We start from the raw sequence: 19075 nt of genomic DNA, 5'->3' as shown, positions 1-19075 counted from the left end.
GTTCATTCAGATATATTTGGTTGAGACAATATCAACCATGCATAATTCACTCTTTTAACAGTTTTTTTCTTTGAAAATGGATGATTTTAATTGACTAGAAAAGTTGAGTTAAAACGCAAGGGATAAAAGTGCATCAATTAATTCAACTAACCACCCAAAGATTAAAATGAACCACCTAAAGATGTTAAGAAAAAGGAAACATAAAACAACAGGCGTATTTCAAATTTTCACTTAACATTGCTGTAAGGACACAATTAATAACGACCCCCGAATGATATTGGGCTAGTACGTATAGGATCCATACAATACAATTTGTAAAGCGAGGGCTTGTAAGGCTAGGCCTCGGTCACCGGACAGCGGTTAATCATGGTTTCTATGGAAATTTGTATGAGGGTGAACTCAGCTTGTCTAGCAAAACCTTCTTCTGGTGCGGCTTGGGTAGTTCCGATCTTCAGACCTCGTCCGAGGAGATTAATGTTCTTCTCCTTTTCCTTTTTCCAGACTTCTTGGTCTAGAGCCTCCCCTCCCCCATTGGTTCTCTTTCCCTTTTATATTAACATTTTCCCTCCTTCCAATGTCCACGTGGAAGTTCCACTTTTTTGGGTGGAGACTTGTCCTATCAGCCCATACCTAGAGTGGTTGGGAGTGGTTGTAAAAGCTGAATAGCATGGTGAAGAGTATGGACCTGTCAGACGCAGAGTTCTTTATTACAATATTTGACAGCTTTTCACTTGTCCTACCCCTGCACCGAGCTCGTCCTTTCCTTTAGGCGTTCTGTGGGGTGTCAAGCAAAAGATCATCCTCGGCCATATCCTTAGGCCTTTTTTGGACTTTCGTTATGCGTCCTCGATAATAGTTCTCCTCGGCTTGGGACTTGGGTCTTAATGTAAAGTGGGCCGGGGCCATAAATTCTCTGGCCCCACAATAACCCCTCGAAATCCTGTTGCCCGACCTCTTGATTGGGGAGGAGGGTTTTGATGATGTCCGGCCCACATCATGGCCGGCCCAGCTCTACCCTTCATTAATGTCGGCGTCTCTTCGTTTATTTGGGAGGTACGCCGGATCACGAGACATTCCTTTAGATTTACTCACGCGGCATCCTCGCCGTTTCAATGCTCGAGATACGTCTTTAATATGTCCCCTTCACGAGGCCACCCAAATCCTATGGTCGTGGACGGTGTTGGGAATCGAGTAGAAAGTGTCTCGTCTATGGCATTTCTTGGAAATCTGCATAGATTAAATACCGCTCACTTGCCTTCCATATAAGAAGCAGGGTGGGGAATCACTCCCTTTACGTGCAGATCCTTTAGTCCCTTCAAATTCCTAGTCCTTCAACTGTGCTCCAAGTCTTCATCTCCAGTGCAATCAAACTTTAGAGTGATATATTTGAGACACGAATGGGGGTGAAGGAACCACACCCACTCCAGAGGCACTGGGTCCTTCCGAGACTCAAGATGGTGCGGTCAGGACAAGGGAGACATAGGCTCAAGACAGTTCTCCGATTTCACAAGGTGGGGGCGACGCCTCCATCTCTTTCAGTCAAAATCTGAAGCAGGTGCTGGTCGCATCAGATTTTTGGTGTGACAGCAGTGGGGTTCCTCGTCGTCAATATCATCAGCTCTCTCGCGAGCGCTACTAATATGGCACCCTCATGTTAGGAGTCAGGGTTGATGCGGGGATTAAGTGTCCCTGCTTCTTCCTCTCTTCCTTCACTGGTGTCCTTTTCTGTCCCCCCCCCCTTCTTCTTTCCCATCACCCGGGCCACCCTGGTGTTTCTACTTCTTCTTCTTCTGTTTCTTCTTCTTCTGCTTCTGTTTCTTCTTCTTCGTCTTCTTCTTCTCTTCCTTGTATCTTTTCTTTTTGTTTATGCAGTTAGCTTTTAGCATAGGCTTACTTAAGCCCCTTCATTGTACGTTGTACGTTATACTATTTCTTTGTCTTAATAAAAGATGATTCTGTTTCATTTTAAATATTTTTCTTTTCTGTAGTAGTTACTTTGTGAATGGATGTATTTCATGTGTATTTTTTCTTTAACGACACTTAGGGCAGAAAACCTTGTAACAAAAAGCTATTATTTTGAACTCATTGTGACTATCAAGCATAATAATACCAACTTACAGTAGATTAAACTTACGAGACTAAACGAGGTAACAGTTGAGTGTTCTGTAATGCGTATGAGGCAGTCATCCGAGAATGAGTAACCCAAAATAAACCACCCGAGAGGGTTGCCGAGTAGTGAGGGACTTTGGCCGCATTCTTAATAACACCTGGCCTCTGATCCGAGGACTGAGGTGTGGTTATACCGGGCCCAAACACTTATTCGCACTAGTTTCCTTAAAACTGGAGATCCGAGGATAAACCGGGACTTCCATTCGGTCTAGGACTTAACCTCTCCATGGGACAGAGTCTGGGGATCTTACATCGCCCGGGTTGTGTTCAAAACTTGTAATTTTTCCCTTAAGTATTTGGTTTTCCCATAGGCTTGAGTCTGAGGACCATACAAGGCCTTGGTTCTGTCCAAAACTTGTATTTTTTCTTTTTTCCCATACGCTTGAGTCCGAGGACCATACAAGGCCTTGGTTCTGTCCAAAACTTGTATTTTTTCTTTTAAGTAGTTGGTTTTCCCATAGGCTTGAGTCCGAGGACCATACAAGGCCTTAGTTCTGTCCAAAACTTGTATTTTTTCTTTTAAGTAGTTGGTTTTCCCATAGGCTTGAGTCCAAGGACCATACAAGGCCTTGGTTCTGTCCAAAACTTGTATTTTTTCTTTTAAGTAGTTGGTTTTCCCATAGGCTTGAGTCCGAGGACCATACAAAGCCTTGGTTCTGTCCAAAACTTGTATTTTTTCTTTTAAGTAGTTGGTTTTCCCATAGGCTTGAGTTTTCCCATAGGCTTGAGTCCGAGGACCATACAAGGCCTTGGTTCTGTCCAGAACTTGTATTTTTTCTTTTAAGTAGTTGGTTTTCCCATAGGCTTGAGTCTGAGGACCATACAAGGCATTGGTTCTGTCCAAAACTTGTATTTTTTCTTTTAAGTAGTTGGTTTTCCCATAGGCTTGAGTCTGAGGACCATACAAGGCCTTGATTCTGTCCAAAACTTGTATTTTTTTCTTTTAAGTAGTTGGTTTTCCCATAGGCTTGAGTCCGAGGACCATACAAGGCCTTGGTTCTGTCCAAAACTTGTATTTTTTCTTTCAAGTACCGAGAATTAGCCCCTTGGCCAAGGCATGGGGCATCGAACTGATGGTGAAAGCCCCTAGAATTGTCCTTGTTGCTAGTGCTTCGAAGCATAACCCATAGTAGAACTTTATACTAGGGCAACAACATCAGGCTGCTGGATGTAATGGAGGGGCTTTCGCAGGCCCTGGGTTGATAGGAGTTCGACCCACCGTCCATGCCAATGCACAAGCCTTCCCACAGACAGCACCAATTGTAAGGACACAATTAATAACGACCCCCAAATGATATTGGGCTGGTACGTATAGGATCCATACAATACAATTTGTAGAGCGAGGGCTTGTAAGGCTAGGCTTCAGTCACCAGACAATGGTTAGTCATGGTTTCTATGGAAATTTGTATGAGGGTGAACTCAGCTTGTCTAGCAAAACCTTCTTCTGGTGCGGCTTGGGTAGTTCCGATCTTCAGACCTCGTCCGAGGAGATTAATGTTCTTCTCCTTTTCCTTTTTCCAGACTTCTTGGTCTGGAGCCTCCCCTCCCCCATTGGTTCTCTTTCCCTTTTATATTAGCATTTTCCCTCCTTCCAGTGTTCACGTGGAAGTTCCACTTTTTTGGGTGGAGACTTGTCCTATTAGCCCATACCTAAAGTGGTTAGGAGTGGTTGTAAAAGCTGAATAGCATGGTGAAGAGCATGGACCTGTCAGATACAGAGTTCTTTATTACAGTATTTGGCAACTTTTCACTTGTCCTACCCCTGCACCGAGCTCGTCCTTTCCTTTAGGCGTTCTGTGGGGTGTCAAGCAAAAGATCGTCCTCGGCCATATCCTTAGGCCTTTTTTGGACTTTTGTTATGCGTCCTCGGCAATAGTTCTTCTCGGCTTGGGACTTGGGCCTTAATGTAAAGTGGGCCGGGGCCATAAATTCTCTGGCCCCACAATTGCTTTGTGGGACCTTTTTTTATTTTATTATATATATATATATATATATCTAAAATTGGAAGAAAAAATATTTAATGGAGTCCTAGAAAAATAAAATAAAAAAATCAGGTGAAGTTTTGCACCATTAATAGACAATCTTTAAGACCCCTATAGCAATAATTCTTACCAAAAGAATTGATAAACTTACCAAAATTATATTGACAATTTAATAATTATAATAATAATAAAAAAATGGGGTACTAGAATATTTTCTTTAAAAAAAATAGAGCTATGTATTTTGGGTAATTTAATAATATATCTAAGTATTTTTTTTTTTTTTATAATTCAATAGTTGAGAGATGTAGGATTTAAATCATAGATTTTTCTATTAAAACTATCAAAAGATACTAATCAGTTGAATTACAAAACTCTTAGCAAATCATATTTAGTTAAGTGTTAGAGATTATAGTACCATATTTTTTTGTCATCCAAAAGCTTTTCTCTTATAATATAAAGCTAAAGTTAGCAAGACAAATACCTTAGATTTATTTCGATTAAATAAAGTTTCAATAATTATTAAAAAAAAATAAAAAAAACTTGCATTAGTGTTTGAGTCATTAGATAGAACGGGCTAGGGAGACCGGAAACCTTGTCATCTGCCAATTACTATGCATAGATTAGAAGGGTATTATGATCCTTTTTCTCCAATGGAGTGGATTCTAATTAAAATCCTAAATTTTTTTTTTTTTTTTTTTTTTTTAAAGAATAAAAATTATAAAGTTTTTTGATGAATATTGATGCAAGATTTCTGTTTGTTTAAGACAATGACTATCTTACCCCTATCTTACTTGTTTGTCTATTCATTGTCACCCTAGATTCAAGTCAAAAGCAAGGCTATGATGGTCTTTATAATCAACCTTTCACTCCGCTATATTAAATCCAAGAGCTTCAATAAAATTTAAAAGGGTAATTAAATTCTATCAACATATCCTGAGGTTTGGGGGCTAATGCCAATAAGGTCCAAAAGTTTTCAAAACTAATCAATTTGGTCTCTAAATCTACCTTAGTCCCTAAAGCCAACTTAGTCCCCAAGACGGTTGAGAAAAATGATTAACAGGTTTAACAGTATTTAAGAACTAAGTTGGTCTTAGGGAACAAAACTAGTTTTAAAAAATGTTGGATCTAATTGGCATTAACCCAAATCTCAGAGTATGTTAGTGAAATTTACACAATTTAAAATAAATAAAAAATAAAAAAACCTTGATTACTTGAATATTATCCATTTTTGACTATAGGATGTTATAAAGTACAGACTCTCAATGGTACATGTTATTATTCATTGTTGTCACGTAATATGAAGTCGATGAGTCCATACCTAGGACCCACTTTTTTTATTCAAAAAAAAAAAAACTAGATTCCTTCTTAATATAGGAGACCAACCAACACACATCAACAAAGCCCAAGTACAAACATAAAACATACATTCAAATTCAAACATAATTTACAGAAAACAAAAGCACGTTGAAATTAGGCTATTCATTGTAATATTGAATAGACCTCACGTACCAAATTGAATTATTATTTCAATTGTAAGTTGGTGGACAAATTTTTCTTTGTAAATATATAGAACCAAACCTTAATTTGTTTTCCTTTCAAAATCAAAACTTTGTAACATAGTACATAGCATTGGCTGCTATAAATAAACAATGAAGTAAAAAAGAATTAGAAGGGAGAGTGAAGAGAAAAGAGTAAGTACCTAATTAGCTTGGGTTGATTTGAGAAAACCTTCTTAGAGAGAAAAATTTCCTAGAAATTAAACTTTGTAAGAAAGTGAATTTAGTGAGAAAGAGAGAAACTAGAAGGGAGGGGTGGTATGGTATTTATATATGTACGAGGAGAGAAACTAGAAGGGAGGGGTGGTATGGTATTTATATATGTACGAGGAGAGAATCAAGATTACAATCTCGTCAGATTCTCACCTTTTAAAACTTTTCTTTCAACATTTGTGAACTGTAAATCTGTAAACGTATGAGAAAAAAAAAATCCCCACACTCACACACACAAAATTTAAAACTTACCTAGTTTGCTTAATGTCCAACTAGGATTCGGAATATGGTAAAAGCACAGGTATGGTATTAAAATGATGGTAATGATTCCAATTTTACGTGTGCTGTAGTGCATTAATTACTCCCACTCCAATCAAACACAATATTATTATTATTATTATTATTTTGGAGAAAACTTATTGGTTAAGTAAAATACTAAGGAATATGGTAAAATTCACTTTTATTTATGCAATAAAGTCAGTCTGAAATTATGAAATTTTTATGAGAAACAAACACACAAACTCAGGAGAGAGAGAGAGATTCTAATACAAATAAGCTCAAATTTTTTTTTTTTTTGAAAACAAAGAATTCGTTCATTCATTAACATGTAAATAATTAATCTTGCTACAAAGTATCCACATTAGGTGGTGAAGAATCTTCTAACTAATTCATTTCATCAATGATATTCCTAACATGTTGAGCTAAAGAATGTGCTACCATATTCATCCCCCCCCCCCCCCCCAATCCATTTTAATGCAACTGATTGAAGCAAATTGCAGCCCATTAATATGGCTATGAATATCCTCAAAGATGTGTCCCAGCAAAGAGTTGTTATCTGCCAAGCAAGAGATTGCCCATTAACAGCCATAGTGAAATTATAAAATTAGTAATGAGATTTTTTTTTTTTTTTTTTTTAAGAGAAAGGTAATGTGAATTAAAATACGTATGGCAACAAATGATATAAATACTACTATTGCTTTAGTTTTACTCACGTAAGTAGCATACTTCTAGGCGGGTCCTAATAAAAAATGATTAGGTTATTTTGTGAAATACATTAAACCAACTCCAATCCTTTTGCCCATTAATTTCTTAGAAGATTTCACAAAACCCCTACCACTTAGTTTTCAACTTTTTAGAAATATATTAGTTGACACCTTACACTCTTAATGCGATAGTCACTCCACAAATATAAGTGTTTATGGGGTGTGGGGTGTGCAGGGCCGGCTCTATGGTGGAGCAAAAAATGCAACCGCCTAAGGCCCCAAGTAAAAAAAAGGCCCCTAAATTTTAACCAATAGGATTATTTATAATCAATAAATAAAATAATTTTTTTTATTAGATGAAAAAAAAATAAAAAATAGAGAAAAATGCAACGTCGTCCACAATATTTTTCACAACACTTGTACAACTAATGCTAAGTAGCAAGTTATTACAGCCTATTGTTGATGGCAAAAAAATAATTATAGTGATATTTTCAAATAAAAAACAAAAAACAGTTTAAAATCTAGGATTTGTTGTGAAAAATATTGTGAATGTTGCACTTCTAAAAAAAAAAGAATAATAATAAGAGTTTAATTAGCAAACTTTTACTAGTTTTCATCTAAATCTACCACTAACACCACTGTTTTACTTACCACTATCAATCTACCACATCAACAAGTATGAAAAATTTTGTCAAATTTTTTTTTTCTTAAAAATTCAAAAAAAAAAAAAAATTCTATGTAGTTCATGTTAATTAGTAGTAATTTTGCATCTAAATAAGATGATCAATTTTCGCCTTAGGCCCCCAAATGCATCAAGCCGCCCCTGGGGGTGTGGGGGGGGGGTGCAAAGGCCAAAGTTCAAATCTCTATGAGAGAGTTTCACACGCATATACTTAGATTAAGTTAGAATAGAATTTCTATCTTGTATCAAAAAAAGAAATATATTAGTTGATGAGTCAATAGTTGTGCTCCAGCTTGTTTCTTTAGTGGTACAAGGGTTTCTTTAGTACCTTCCGTGGTTGTTATACACTTATACTTATCATTTTACTTGGATCATTTACAAGCAAAAATATGGGCCTCTCATAAAATCATTGTTTTCGAGTTCAATAAATTTTTAAGTTTTTGTTGCTATGAATTTGTCCATTAAATTAATAAGTACTTAATGAAGCTTGAGAACAAATAAAATATCAATCATTAAGGGTATAAAAAATTATTAAGTACTTTTGAAGTATAGTAATATGATATTCATTCCTCTCAGTGAATAGTAGATTCCATTGTGAATTTTATTAGTAGAACCCGCAATTCATGTGAGAGAAATGAATATCATGTAACAACATTGTTGAACTTCAAAAATACTAAAGAGTTAAAGGTTTCCATAATACATTGCATTGTTGTAATAATTAAAAAAAAAAAAAAAAAAAAAAAAAAAAAAAAACCTATACTAAATAATATTGGTGTCACCTTTTAAAACCCCCCCTCCCCTTACCAAAACAAGTAACATATATAAGTTTATAGATTTGGCTTACTTCTAGTACTTTTTTTAACTAAATATGTCCTTTTGTTTTAAATATACAATGACAAGTAGAAGTGGTGTTAATCCCCACATTTTATTTAATGAGTGAGTGATGTGTCAATCTCTTATTAAAATAAAAGGAGATTCATTTTAAAAAAGTACTAGAGGTAAGCCAATCCCTAAATTTATAACAATGTTTCATTGCTTGAAATGTGAACAAATTAATCAAGATTAATTTTGTTAATTCTGTGGGATTATACTAAACAGATATCTTACTAACAATGGAAGATGATTTTTTCACGTATTCTTAATTTATTTAACATTGAAAGATAAATTCTACTAAATTTAATACAAAGTTGACTATAGATAATCTTTAAAATTTAAGACAAGTAAATAACATCAAGTTCCATTTTGATAGATAATTTAGTTGAAAGGTATTAAGAAATAACTTATTTTGTGTTTTTTCGAAAATTTATTCATATTTAATAGATGCTAGCTTGGATTTGCGTGAATTTGTTTATTATTGTTCATGTTTGACTGCCCTCCTTCCCCAATATCCCCATCCCCCAGCCCCCCCAGCCCCCCCAGCCCCACAGAGTTCAAATCATGGTTCTGTCTGATAATTTGCGTTAAAGAGTTATTTCACGAATACCACAAAATCTCACAAGAAGTTAAAATGTAAGTCAAAATAAGAAAAAAAATAAAATAAGATTCACTTGGACCCATCACAATTCAAAACAAACTTGTTATGAAAATGCCCTCAGATTTTGTTGTGCCTATAAACTTTTTGTTTCTTAAATGGTAAATTGAGGTAGGTACAATTGTGATTTGTTAGGCAAATCAAGTAGTGTTGTAAATTCTCTCTCAAAAAAAAAAAAAAAGTAGTGTTGTAAATTTTTGTTGTTTCCATTCCTGGACGTTTTGTATTCAATTACATATTACTATGAGAATCTAATTACGTGTCCCCAAGTATTCTCTCATAGAGTTACCTTTCACTAATGGTATGGAGTAATTAATAATTAGCACTTCAAAAGTAAAAATGATGTGATATATTACTATAGCACTGTAGCAATGTGATATATCATATATTTTCTTTTTACATAATAGTAAGTTCTACTAATTAAATTTAGGGTGAGATTTTTATTCATGTTAGAGGAGGGAATACCATCCCGTTATGCTATGAGAATTTCTAATAATTTTCAATTGGTATGAGGGTTATAAGAAAATTTGAGCAAAATTGGTAAATACTCTTAATTTTAAAACTATATAACAAAATATCCATCTTTCAAAGTATTTAGCAAAATGACCCTATTTTTAAAATTCGATTTTAACAAAATCAAGTTACAAGTAGAACCCGACAATAACAATGTCAAGTTTTATACATATTTTGTTACTTAAATTTTTTTGAAAATTTAAGTGGAACTTGCTACAAGAGTAGTACAACATGATCAGTTCAACTATGTGTTCATAAGTTATCAACATGCTCTATGGCCATGATAGAGAGGTGTTAGCAGCCTTAGCTTACCGGTTTAGGAATCAAAAAACCAGCAAATAGGTTGAATATTGTGTAGAAGGCTGAGGACAAGATGGCAGCTAACATGGCATTTGGTGTCAATGACACATGTAGCATTCCCAGATAACTGAAGTACAGCAATGAACAAAATGTTGCATAGAAGAACCAGAAAACCTTACAAGCCGATCCATAATATCCAATCATTGGATATGTGATTGTCACAAAGATAGCAGTTTTGATGAATAAATAGGGAACTTCCACTATCACCTACAAAATTAGTGTCTAAACTATATAAGTTGAAGAAAATGGCAACCAATAGGTCCCCATCAAGAGCTTAACTTCTGCTCCCTCTCTCTTGATTTTTTGGATCAAATGGTGATAATGGACTACAAAAGTAACATTAACAAGTAGAACATGTGAAAATGGTTGACAAAGATGAGATAGATTTCTCTCGAACATCGTTGTTAAGCAGCCCCATATTCCACTGCATATTCATGTTATTATTCTCAAAGATCTACTAAGAACTCAAAAGTACATAAAATTGAATTCATTTGGCATCACTCATACGTTCCTTTCAAGTCTATAATAAATTCAGTCTGTTCCAAAGAATATTATACCTACGCAATTGAATAGGCCCATGAAGAGTACATCCCTGCAAAATGTTCCCGATACATAACAGTTCGCTCTGTTGCGACATATTGTACAACTGCTGAGCAATTATTTATGCCCAAGACGATCACGGTAGCATCCATTGAACCAAATATATTTAATAATTCCTGTTGGTTATTTCTGGAGGAGAAAAAAAAAAGTGAGATACTTGCAAAAATCCTCCAAATATTTAAAAAAAAAAAAAAGAATCTGTTCTTACAGATAGTAGTCTGTCTTAAGCAAAGCAAAGAACCAGAACTATAAGAATCATGTTTAAACAGACACTTTATAAGGGATAATCTAGTTGTACCCTTAATTACAATGCAAACTCAATTTGGACGAGTTTAGTTTAGACTAGTAATTTCAGATGTAATAAACATTTTTCAAAATAGAGTATAATCCCCAAATATACTGAAACCTACAAGCTGTTTCCTTGGTTCCAATATAGTATCCCAAAAATTAAAGATGATGCAAGTGAATGCAGGATACGCATCAAGTTGTATGCAGGACTCCTCCAATAAGCCAAATTCTGCTTCCATAGGCAAGATTTCAACTGTCCCCAAGTATTCTGTGAAAAGCGAGTAATAAAATGCAGATCTCTTGAACCAGGAGGTGGACTACTAGACTGCCTTACAAACTCTTTGTTTTTTCCTGAAAATAGGACAATAGTAGGAGTTCATTCAAGGTTTTAAAGATACAAAATAAGCCAAATAAATATTGTTAATTGATTTCACACATATTAATTGGTTCTGAATTAGAAAACCAAATTTTTGACCTGGACTTTAGCAAAAGCTAGTTTGAAATAGTTGATACTCAATTTACACATCATACAGTCACAACTCAGACATATGGATGTGCATGGATTTTCATTATGAGCCTTTACTATAATTTCTGTGCAGTTGTCTTCCTCAGAATCAGTCACACTTTGGACATATGAAAATGACCATAACAGATTGCATATTGGGGTACCTCTATGTTTTTGAAAAGAAAAATCCTTGTATGCAAAAATGTTCCTTATAAACCTAGATCTGTCATATTGCTACATTTCGTTTTTATGTCCTAAACTTATAGGTCCCAGATATAGTGCGTGTTTTTATAATTGATCCCTTTGTCTAAGAGATCCCACTGAGATCAAGTAAGAAAGGACAAACATAATGCTAGGACATTCCTCCATGCTTTTCAGGAAAGGAAAAAAAAAAAAAAAAAAAAAATGAAGCCAAGAAAAGGTTTGCATCTTTGGATATTATTATGTAATGTCAGGAATAACCTTTGGTAGAGACTCTGCAGCATTAGAGTTCAATTTGAAATATCCACATTATTTGACATTTACAATATTGACACCAATGACTATCCTAATTGAACTCAGCAAACTCACATATATAAAGCAGACTCCCTGTACTTCTGGGCAAAATCTACACCAAGTGCAGCTTCTACAGATGTAGAAGTGACCTTGAACATCCATGTTGCAGGGTTGTAATTATTTCTAATCTTTGGAACTCCCAGAATACCCTGTCAGAATAAAAGTTAGTAATGACAAGACTTAACAACTTAGCAAATATAGTATTACTAAAAAGAAAATAAATGCAGAACAAATGCAAAAGATAAATGAATTGCTATAGTAAAATGACCTCAAAATATTTTATAACACTACTTGTATGCTGTCCTAATGGTCCAGAGTATATCAGGCGTCCACCAGTTTTTAATAGAACTAACTGCAAAAGCAAGGGATGTATGGAATATGTAAATCTTCTAGATTCAATAACAAGAAAAATGCTGCCTATCCAACACAAGGTCTCATATTCTCTTTTGGAATTGAGCTCACAAATTCATAATCTGGTTGCTCCACATCAGGGTACATTATTTACTCCGTTGCAATCAAAAGTCAATCCACCTAAACCTTTTTTTAACTTGTAAGTGTTAAATTACTGATTCTCCCAAAATCTTAAGCTATTAGGAAATTGTGAATACAATCATTTAAACTATAATTCTAACAGTAAGCAATCGTGCATGTTTTATAAAGATTAACAGCACTCCAAGAAGCAATGGAACACACTCATGGTTTCACAATACTTACAATTTTACTTTCAAAATGCTCAAATATTATATATTTTACCTCATCAAATGCTTCAAATATGTCAATACTTGGTTGATGGATGGTACGAAAAATTGTTCTTCCTGTATCAGCTACATTCTTTACTGCTTGTATGACTGTTGCAGCTGCTCTTGCATCCAAACCAGTTGTTGGTTCATCCATGAACATAATGGAGGGGTTGGCACAACTTTAGTTTTTGAATCTATCTCAGGAGACAAACGCAGCCAAGCAGAAAAGATGACTGATTCTTCTACAGTGATTTGAGGAGAATGTATATCAGCTTGTTCACAGTAACCAGATACCCTAACAAAGGTTTCTTGAACCTTGGGATAACCTCCAATCTTTATTTGCCCTTCAATATAGCCACTAGTCTTTCTTCCTGCTAAAACATCTAGAAGAGTGGTTTTCCCTGATCCACTGACACCCATCAATGCTGTTAGAACACCAGGCCTCAATGAACCTGTAATATGAGAAAGAAGTTGGAGTCTTTTGCAGGAGCTTCCCCATTCTCTCATTTCCTGGAAGCCAAAAAGTAATGAAAGCAATTAATATAATGTCATGTAAACAGCTATCAATCCAGCAACTGCCAGAACTTTGTAAGAACTTAAATGTGATTACCAAAGTGGTGTCAACATAGTATTGCACATCTTGAAAGACTAAGGTCAAGGGTGTAAAAGGTAGAACCATCCAACCTGTTAATTGGACATGGCACTGATTAAAACACTGGAGAAATATAGGTTAACAAAATATGGAGAAATAATATTAAGAACAAGAAAATGATCTAACCTTTATTTAGTTCTAAACTAGTCTGTGGTGGAGAATTTCTATATCTACATCCACATGGGCACCATTGCATGAATCTTCACAGCTCTTAATTTTGGGGTGCTTTTCGTGCGAGATAATGGCAGAAGATGATCCAGGAGCTGAATGTTTATTAAATGAGGATGAGTCATCATCTATTGTTGCATTGCAGTTTACTCAATTATGATAACAATACAGTCAAACTTACACTTAAAGAAACTTAAGGCCAAGATACATCCGAAGTTGAATAATATTGTAAATCCAAGTAGTGCACGAGTGATTTCCAATAAAAATATCCACCAAAGTTTAGCCCAGGCTTTCAAGTATTTCTCTTCCTATTGTTGTGTTCATGGACATCATCTACATGCAGGAAAGGAAAGCAAACTTAGCTGGGTGTTAATGTCAAAGTTAATCAAAGAAATGACAAGCTATTGGCAGGTTTGTACCAGTATTGATACAAATGTACAATAATAACAAAGCCTTAGTCCCAAATTTTTTGGGGTCATTCGTGAATCCTCAACAAGATTAGTTAGGGATAGCCATGTGTATTCTTTTCTTACATTCTATTCTATCTGTGGTCATAGCCTCTGTTACTTCCTTAATTCACATGTCCTTTTTAACTACATCTACTGATGTTATTTTTGGTCTTCTTCTACCTTTTTTGGTTCCCTCAACTTGAATCAACTCACTCTTTCTTATCAATGCATTAATCGCTCTACTTTACACATGATCAAACCATCTCAAACAAATTTCCCTCATCTTTTTATTAATAGGGGCCACCCCTACCTTTAAGTAGATTTCCTCATTTTGAATCCTATTTTTATGTGTATTTTCACTTATCCATTTGAACATTCTCCTCTCAGCTACACTCATTTTATAAATATGTTGGTTGTAACAGCCCAACTTTTGATGCACATGTCATATATATACAATTTTTTGTGCACAAGCTAATATAAGCGTGTAATTCAGTAGTCTACATATAGTGGTTGTAATCAGAATATTCATTACTAAATTGTTTAGTGTATGAAGCCGGCTAAGACAATTATAACTTCAATTAAGATTTATTAAGAAAGAATTTTTCTGATCAAGAAACAAATGTTGATTCGAAACAATAGTTCTGATTAATGCATGAAGTACAAGAAAATTTATTGGATTTTCATTGCATTAGAGGTAATATGGGGGGAAAAAAGGATGTAGAAGAGATAGTTGTTCAGACGATGGCCAATGAAGCACCTATGCAACGTTATGACTTACTACCTAAAGTAATAAAAGTCTGTAGACCTCTTAATCCCCCAGTAACTTCCATTTTGTTACTATGAAACTCCTTCATTTCATTGTGGCAGTAAAGCTTGCCTATCGTATGACACATGAAAGGTTAGGTAGAAACGTGGTCATTGTAACTTATGGCAACCTTCTATCCTTAATTTTGAGGGCTTGAAATTATAGTTGCTAATTATCAGGCGTTGGTGTTACAGGTTTAAAAGTTTGAATCTAGATGCAAGTAGACTTCTTGTCTTAGTGATGTGTTTCTTGTCAATGAAGATGGCGACAATTTGATAAGTACTTCCTACTTGTTGCAAGCCATAGTTGCCCATTGTGAAAAGGACACCATAAAGAGTGGAGAGGAGAAGATAGGACGAGTCCAAAAATTACTTGATGTAGGCACTTAAATGTTAATTCTTCTATAGGTAACTCTGTCCTTTCTTCTTCTGCCTTTTTTTCCCCCTTTCAGTTGCTGCATTTGTATCTTGTTTCATAGTCAATAATTATTGTTTTCAACCTATTAATGTCCTAGGAATATTTTTCTCTCATTCAGTCTAGACATCATGCAGAATATTTCTTACTCTTTGGCCCTTGTTCAATCTCAACCTCATATCATAGGGCTTTTTGTGAAAAGCTCTGTTATGACTTCAAAAATGCTGGTAATACTATAAGTCAGACCTTGGTGCCATGGAAAGTGTCCTCTACTTAAACAATGTGTAGTCGGGGCGAAAGCAGGATCCTTGTGCATTGGTGACAACAATTCTATGAGTAATACTTCTTTAAAGCTTAAATTTTTTTTTGTTATTTATTAAATTTTAAAATTATATTGTTAGGTACTTACTAGTTATCAATTGATAAAGTAATATGGAATGCTTGTTTCTTGTCTTAGAGTTTGAAGTATTTCGTTACATGGAAGTGCGTGAAGAACACGAGGTGACCATAAGACAAGAAGAAGCGATAAAATACCTTGGCTTTGTTAGCAGGCTTTGACTTTGATTTTCTTCTTGACCACTTACATGGGGTAGCCTGGTTGATGTTCAGTGCAAGGGCTAAAGCTAAGCTTGCGGCTTTGGAGGTTAGGTTTGCTGACTTGATGAAGCAGTTGGGGCTGCTGGAGTGAAATATTTCGTTACATGGAAGTGTGTGAAATGCATGAGGTGACCATAAGACAAGAAGAAGTGACAAATTACCTTGGCTTTGTTAGTTGGATTAATCTTCTACTGTAAGGCATATCTCAATATTTCTGCTTTATCTTTTTTATGTTTTTACTTACCCTTTTCTCCATCCATAAAAACCTCATGCTGAATATTTAATTCTCTTTTGGCCTCATTTCAACCAAACATCAGATATCGGGAAGTACATTTTGTGATGGAGCCAATTGTCACTCATGGATGCACATTTTAGAGAGCGCTACAAAAGAAACTTCTTTATCAAATGTTTTTCTGGTAACAGTTATAATGCATCTTGGCGGAGTAGTTAGCTTCTATCTTTCTATCTTAGTATATTTTCTTCATAATGAATTAAAAAGAATGTGACAAAAAATTTCTCCTGTCCCCTTGATCCATCGCTTCCATACTACAGGGGCTGGCTATGGCCATGACCACCTGCCCTTTATCTGAAGTCCAACCATGGCTGACCAATGGATGCACATAGACTCAGTTAGACTTCAACCAATTGGTAAGCTGATGAAGATATAATATAATGTTGCATATTTGTAGTTAAAAATGTGACACTAAAATGCCTTTTTATTTATTTTTTTTTTATTTAAAGCAGAAAAGTTTTGCTAGATTTAAGGCATCCTGTAATTGATTGAACACCTTTCTTCATGAGGACCATGTTTGCCCTTTCAAGTGACAGTATTTTTAACTCTCTATTCCCTGCAAGATGAAAAAACCAGTTCCAACAAGCTAAAGTCTACCTTTATCAAGATTGACTCTGTTATTGTTTGTGTGTGTGTTATATTGGAAGGATGCCTTCTATTGTTTCTAAAAACTGAAACTCCTCAAATTTTGGGATTAAGACTTTGTTGTGTTATTGATGATTCACTTGTTTCTTATACTATAGAGTATAGAAGGCTCATCTCTAGATTTTTTTTATTATATATATATATATATATATATTTTTTTTTTTAGGGTAAATGACAAATTACCTCACTTTGGTTAGGACCATTATCAATTTATCCCTCGACTTTTTGAATGTAACAATATACCATTACATTGTATCTATGATTTCCTTTACTTTTCCACCAATCTTTAGAATTCAAAATTCAAAATTTCCTTGCAATTTCAATATTTATGTGTTAGACACAGACTAATTATAATTGACAATAAAGACAAACAGTATCAAGAGTAGAAGTCTGATTTATTTGGGCCTATGGCTAACAATTAAAATGAAGATATTGCATAAATAGAAAATTTACTTATTAGTTACATAAATTATTTTATGCTATCTGTTTATTTTCTCATTCCTTTAACTTGTTTATTATTGCAGGTTTAATTCAAAACTCTGGTCCATATGGTAAGCACAGCTTGCTTCAAAGGGAATTGTTATATTAATGACTGAAATTTTATTCTATGGCACCATAATTGGGAGAGCGTGAGATGTTAGTGGCACCTTTGATACGGTCTACGGCATTCAGGATCCAGTAATCTACTAAAGAGACCTCCCCTGCCATTATTAACTTTAACATTTAACTTTAAATAGCTGCCTCTACCTTGGAAACTGCTCCAATATATCTGTTTGATAACTAATCATTTTCACATAGCTCAAGAGTGGCTTTTGTGGTTTACGAGATATTGCAATTTGATTTACCATTTTTATTAGCTTTTTGTGTTATGGAGTTAAAATTGGAGTTTTTTTAGTTCCCTAATTTTGAAAGGACTGGACTATGTAATATCAAGAAGTTGCTGCAAAATTATAATTTACTATACATTTGAAATTTGTGTTAAAAAAAGTACTCTTCTCTGTAGGAAATTTGCAGAATACACAAGTTTTTGTGGCTGAACCTCCAAAAATCACTGACAATGTCATATCTTGCTCATCTCCTAGTGTAATCTCTGATTAAATCTCAAAACAATCATCATCTATTTGTCACTCCTGATCAGATCATAAACAAAGCCTTTTAGATTTAACATATACCGTACCCAAAGATAAAACCCCATCAGGAAGGTCGAGGATTTAGCTGCGGAACAAAATGAGCATGAGCTCTATGCATGCACTCCCAAAGGAAAGTGAGGAAGATAAAGCCACTCAAAATATCATATATGCTATATTTTTCCCGTAATTTTTTTTTGATAAATATATTTTTCCCTTAACTTCTGTTTCGTTTGTTTAATTTCTAATTCCATAGTTATTGCTACTTCTCATTTAAATAAAGTGTTTGGTAGCTCTATTTTTTATAGGAATTAAAATGATATTTTCTGGGTTATTTTTATGCTTTGAATCTTCTTAGGAATTAAATGTGTTGCGATGCGTAGTAGTAAAGTTTACCATATAATTGATACTCTGCTGCAGGAAATAGTTTGTCCTTCTAGTGAACCTAATTTTTAAAAATAATATTAAAAAAACAACCAAAAAAATAACGAGTCATTCTGATTACTTTTTAATTTCTCATGTGTTGCTCCTGATGCTCATCCCTTGTTTAATGCTTATACTTTGAAATTGCTCTTAATGTGTTATAGCTCCTTTTTTTTTTTTTTTTTTTGAAACAGTTATAGCTCCTTTCAATAGACGTTAGACTGCTATATATATTTATTTTAGACCGTTAACATTGTTGTTCATTGTGATTAAAAGTAATATAATTCTAATACTTTAAAAAAGTATGCTTTCTTTGCAAAGTTCGTGCTTCTCTTGATGTTTGTTACCCTGAATAAGCCCCAAATCCCTGCCACTAGGAAAAAGTTAGTCACTTTACAAGAGATCTCAGAGGACGGAGAAAATATGTTCAGCAAGCACTTGAGGATGCAAGCATGGAGTTTGAACTGCCAAAGGAAGTAAGTTTTCCCTTTTTACATGGTACTATTGCCAATGACCACTTCTAAATTTCGTCCTTCAATTACTGCTCTTTCTGGCTTGCAACTCTTATCGTTCTCTACATTAATTTGGGTCAGATCAAAGATGAACCTCGCTAAGCTAGTAGCCAGCCAGTGTTTAAGGTTCTAAGCACGGAAAATATTGGTCTGCTATAGCCAATATTGTCCATTGTGTCCTCATGTACTTTATTTTTTCCTTACTCTTCTTTCCCACACACCCCCCCCCCCCCCCCCCCCCCAACAAAACCCCTTGTATTTAAGGTGCTTTTCTGTAGCTTTTCTAAGAAGGCAGATTAAGGCACTGGTCAAGT

General features: G+C 34.8%; 1 long non-coding RNA gene and 1 pseudogene across 1 annotated transcript; one reads left to right on the top strand and one right to left on the bottom strand.

The window, feature by feature from the left end:
- Positions 1–10546: 10546 nt before the first annotated feature.
- Positions 10547–14776, bottom strand: LOC126716522 (pleiotropic drug resistance protein 3-like; annotated as a pseudogene).
- Positions 14777–14784: 8 nt separating this feature from the next.
- On the top strand, positions 14785–17994 carry LOC126716638 (uncharacterized). The gene is made up of 6 exons (XR_007652204.1): positions 14785–14844; positions 14946–15501; positions 15623–16178; positions 16315–16410; positions 17224–17250; positions 17838–17994. It is a non-coding gene; the product is annotated as an uncharacterized LOC126716638 (long non-coding RNA).
- The last annotated feature ends 1081 nt before the right edge of the window (positions 17995–19075 follow it).

The sequence above is a fragment of the Quercus robur genome, chromosome 3 (genome assembly GCF_932294415.1).
Source record: "Quercus robur chromosome 3, dhQueRobu3.1, whole genome shotgun sequence".
NCBI classification, from domain to species: Eukaryota; Viridiplantae; Streptophyta; class Magnoliopsida; order Fagales; family Fagaceae; genus Quercus; species Quercus robur.
Note: the sequence above shows the minus strand (reverse complement) of the source record. Positions and strands in the feature narration are given on the sequence as shown.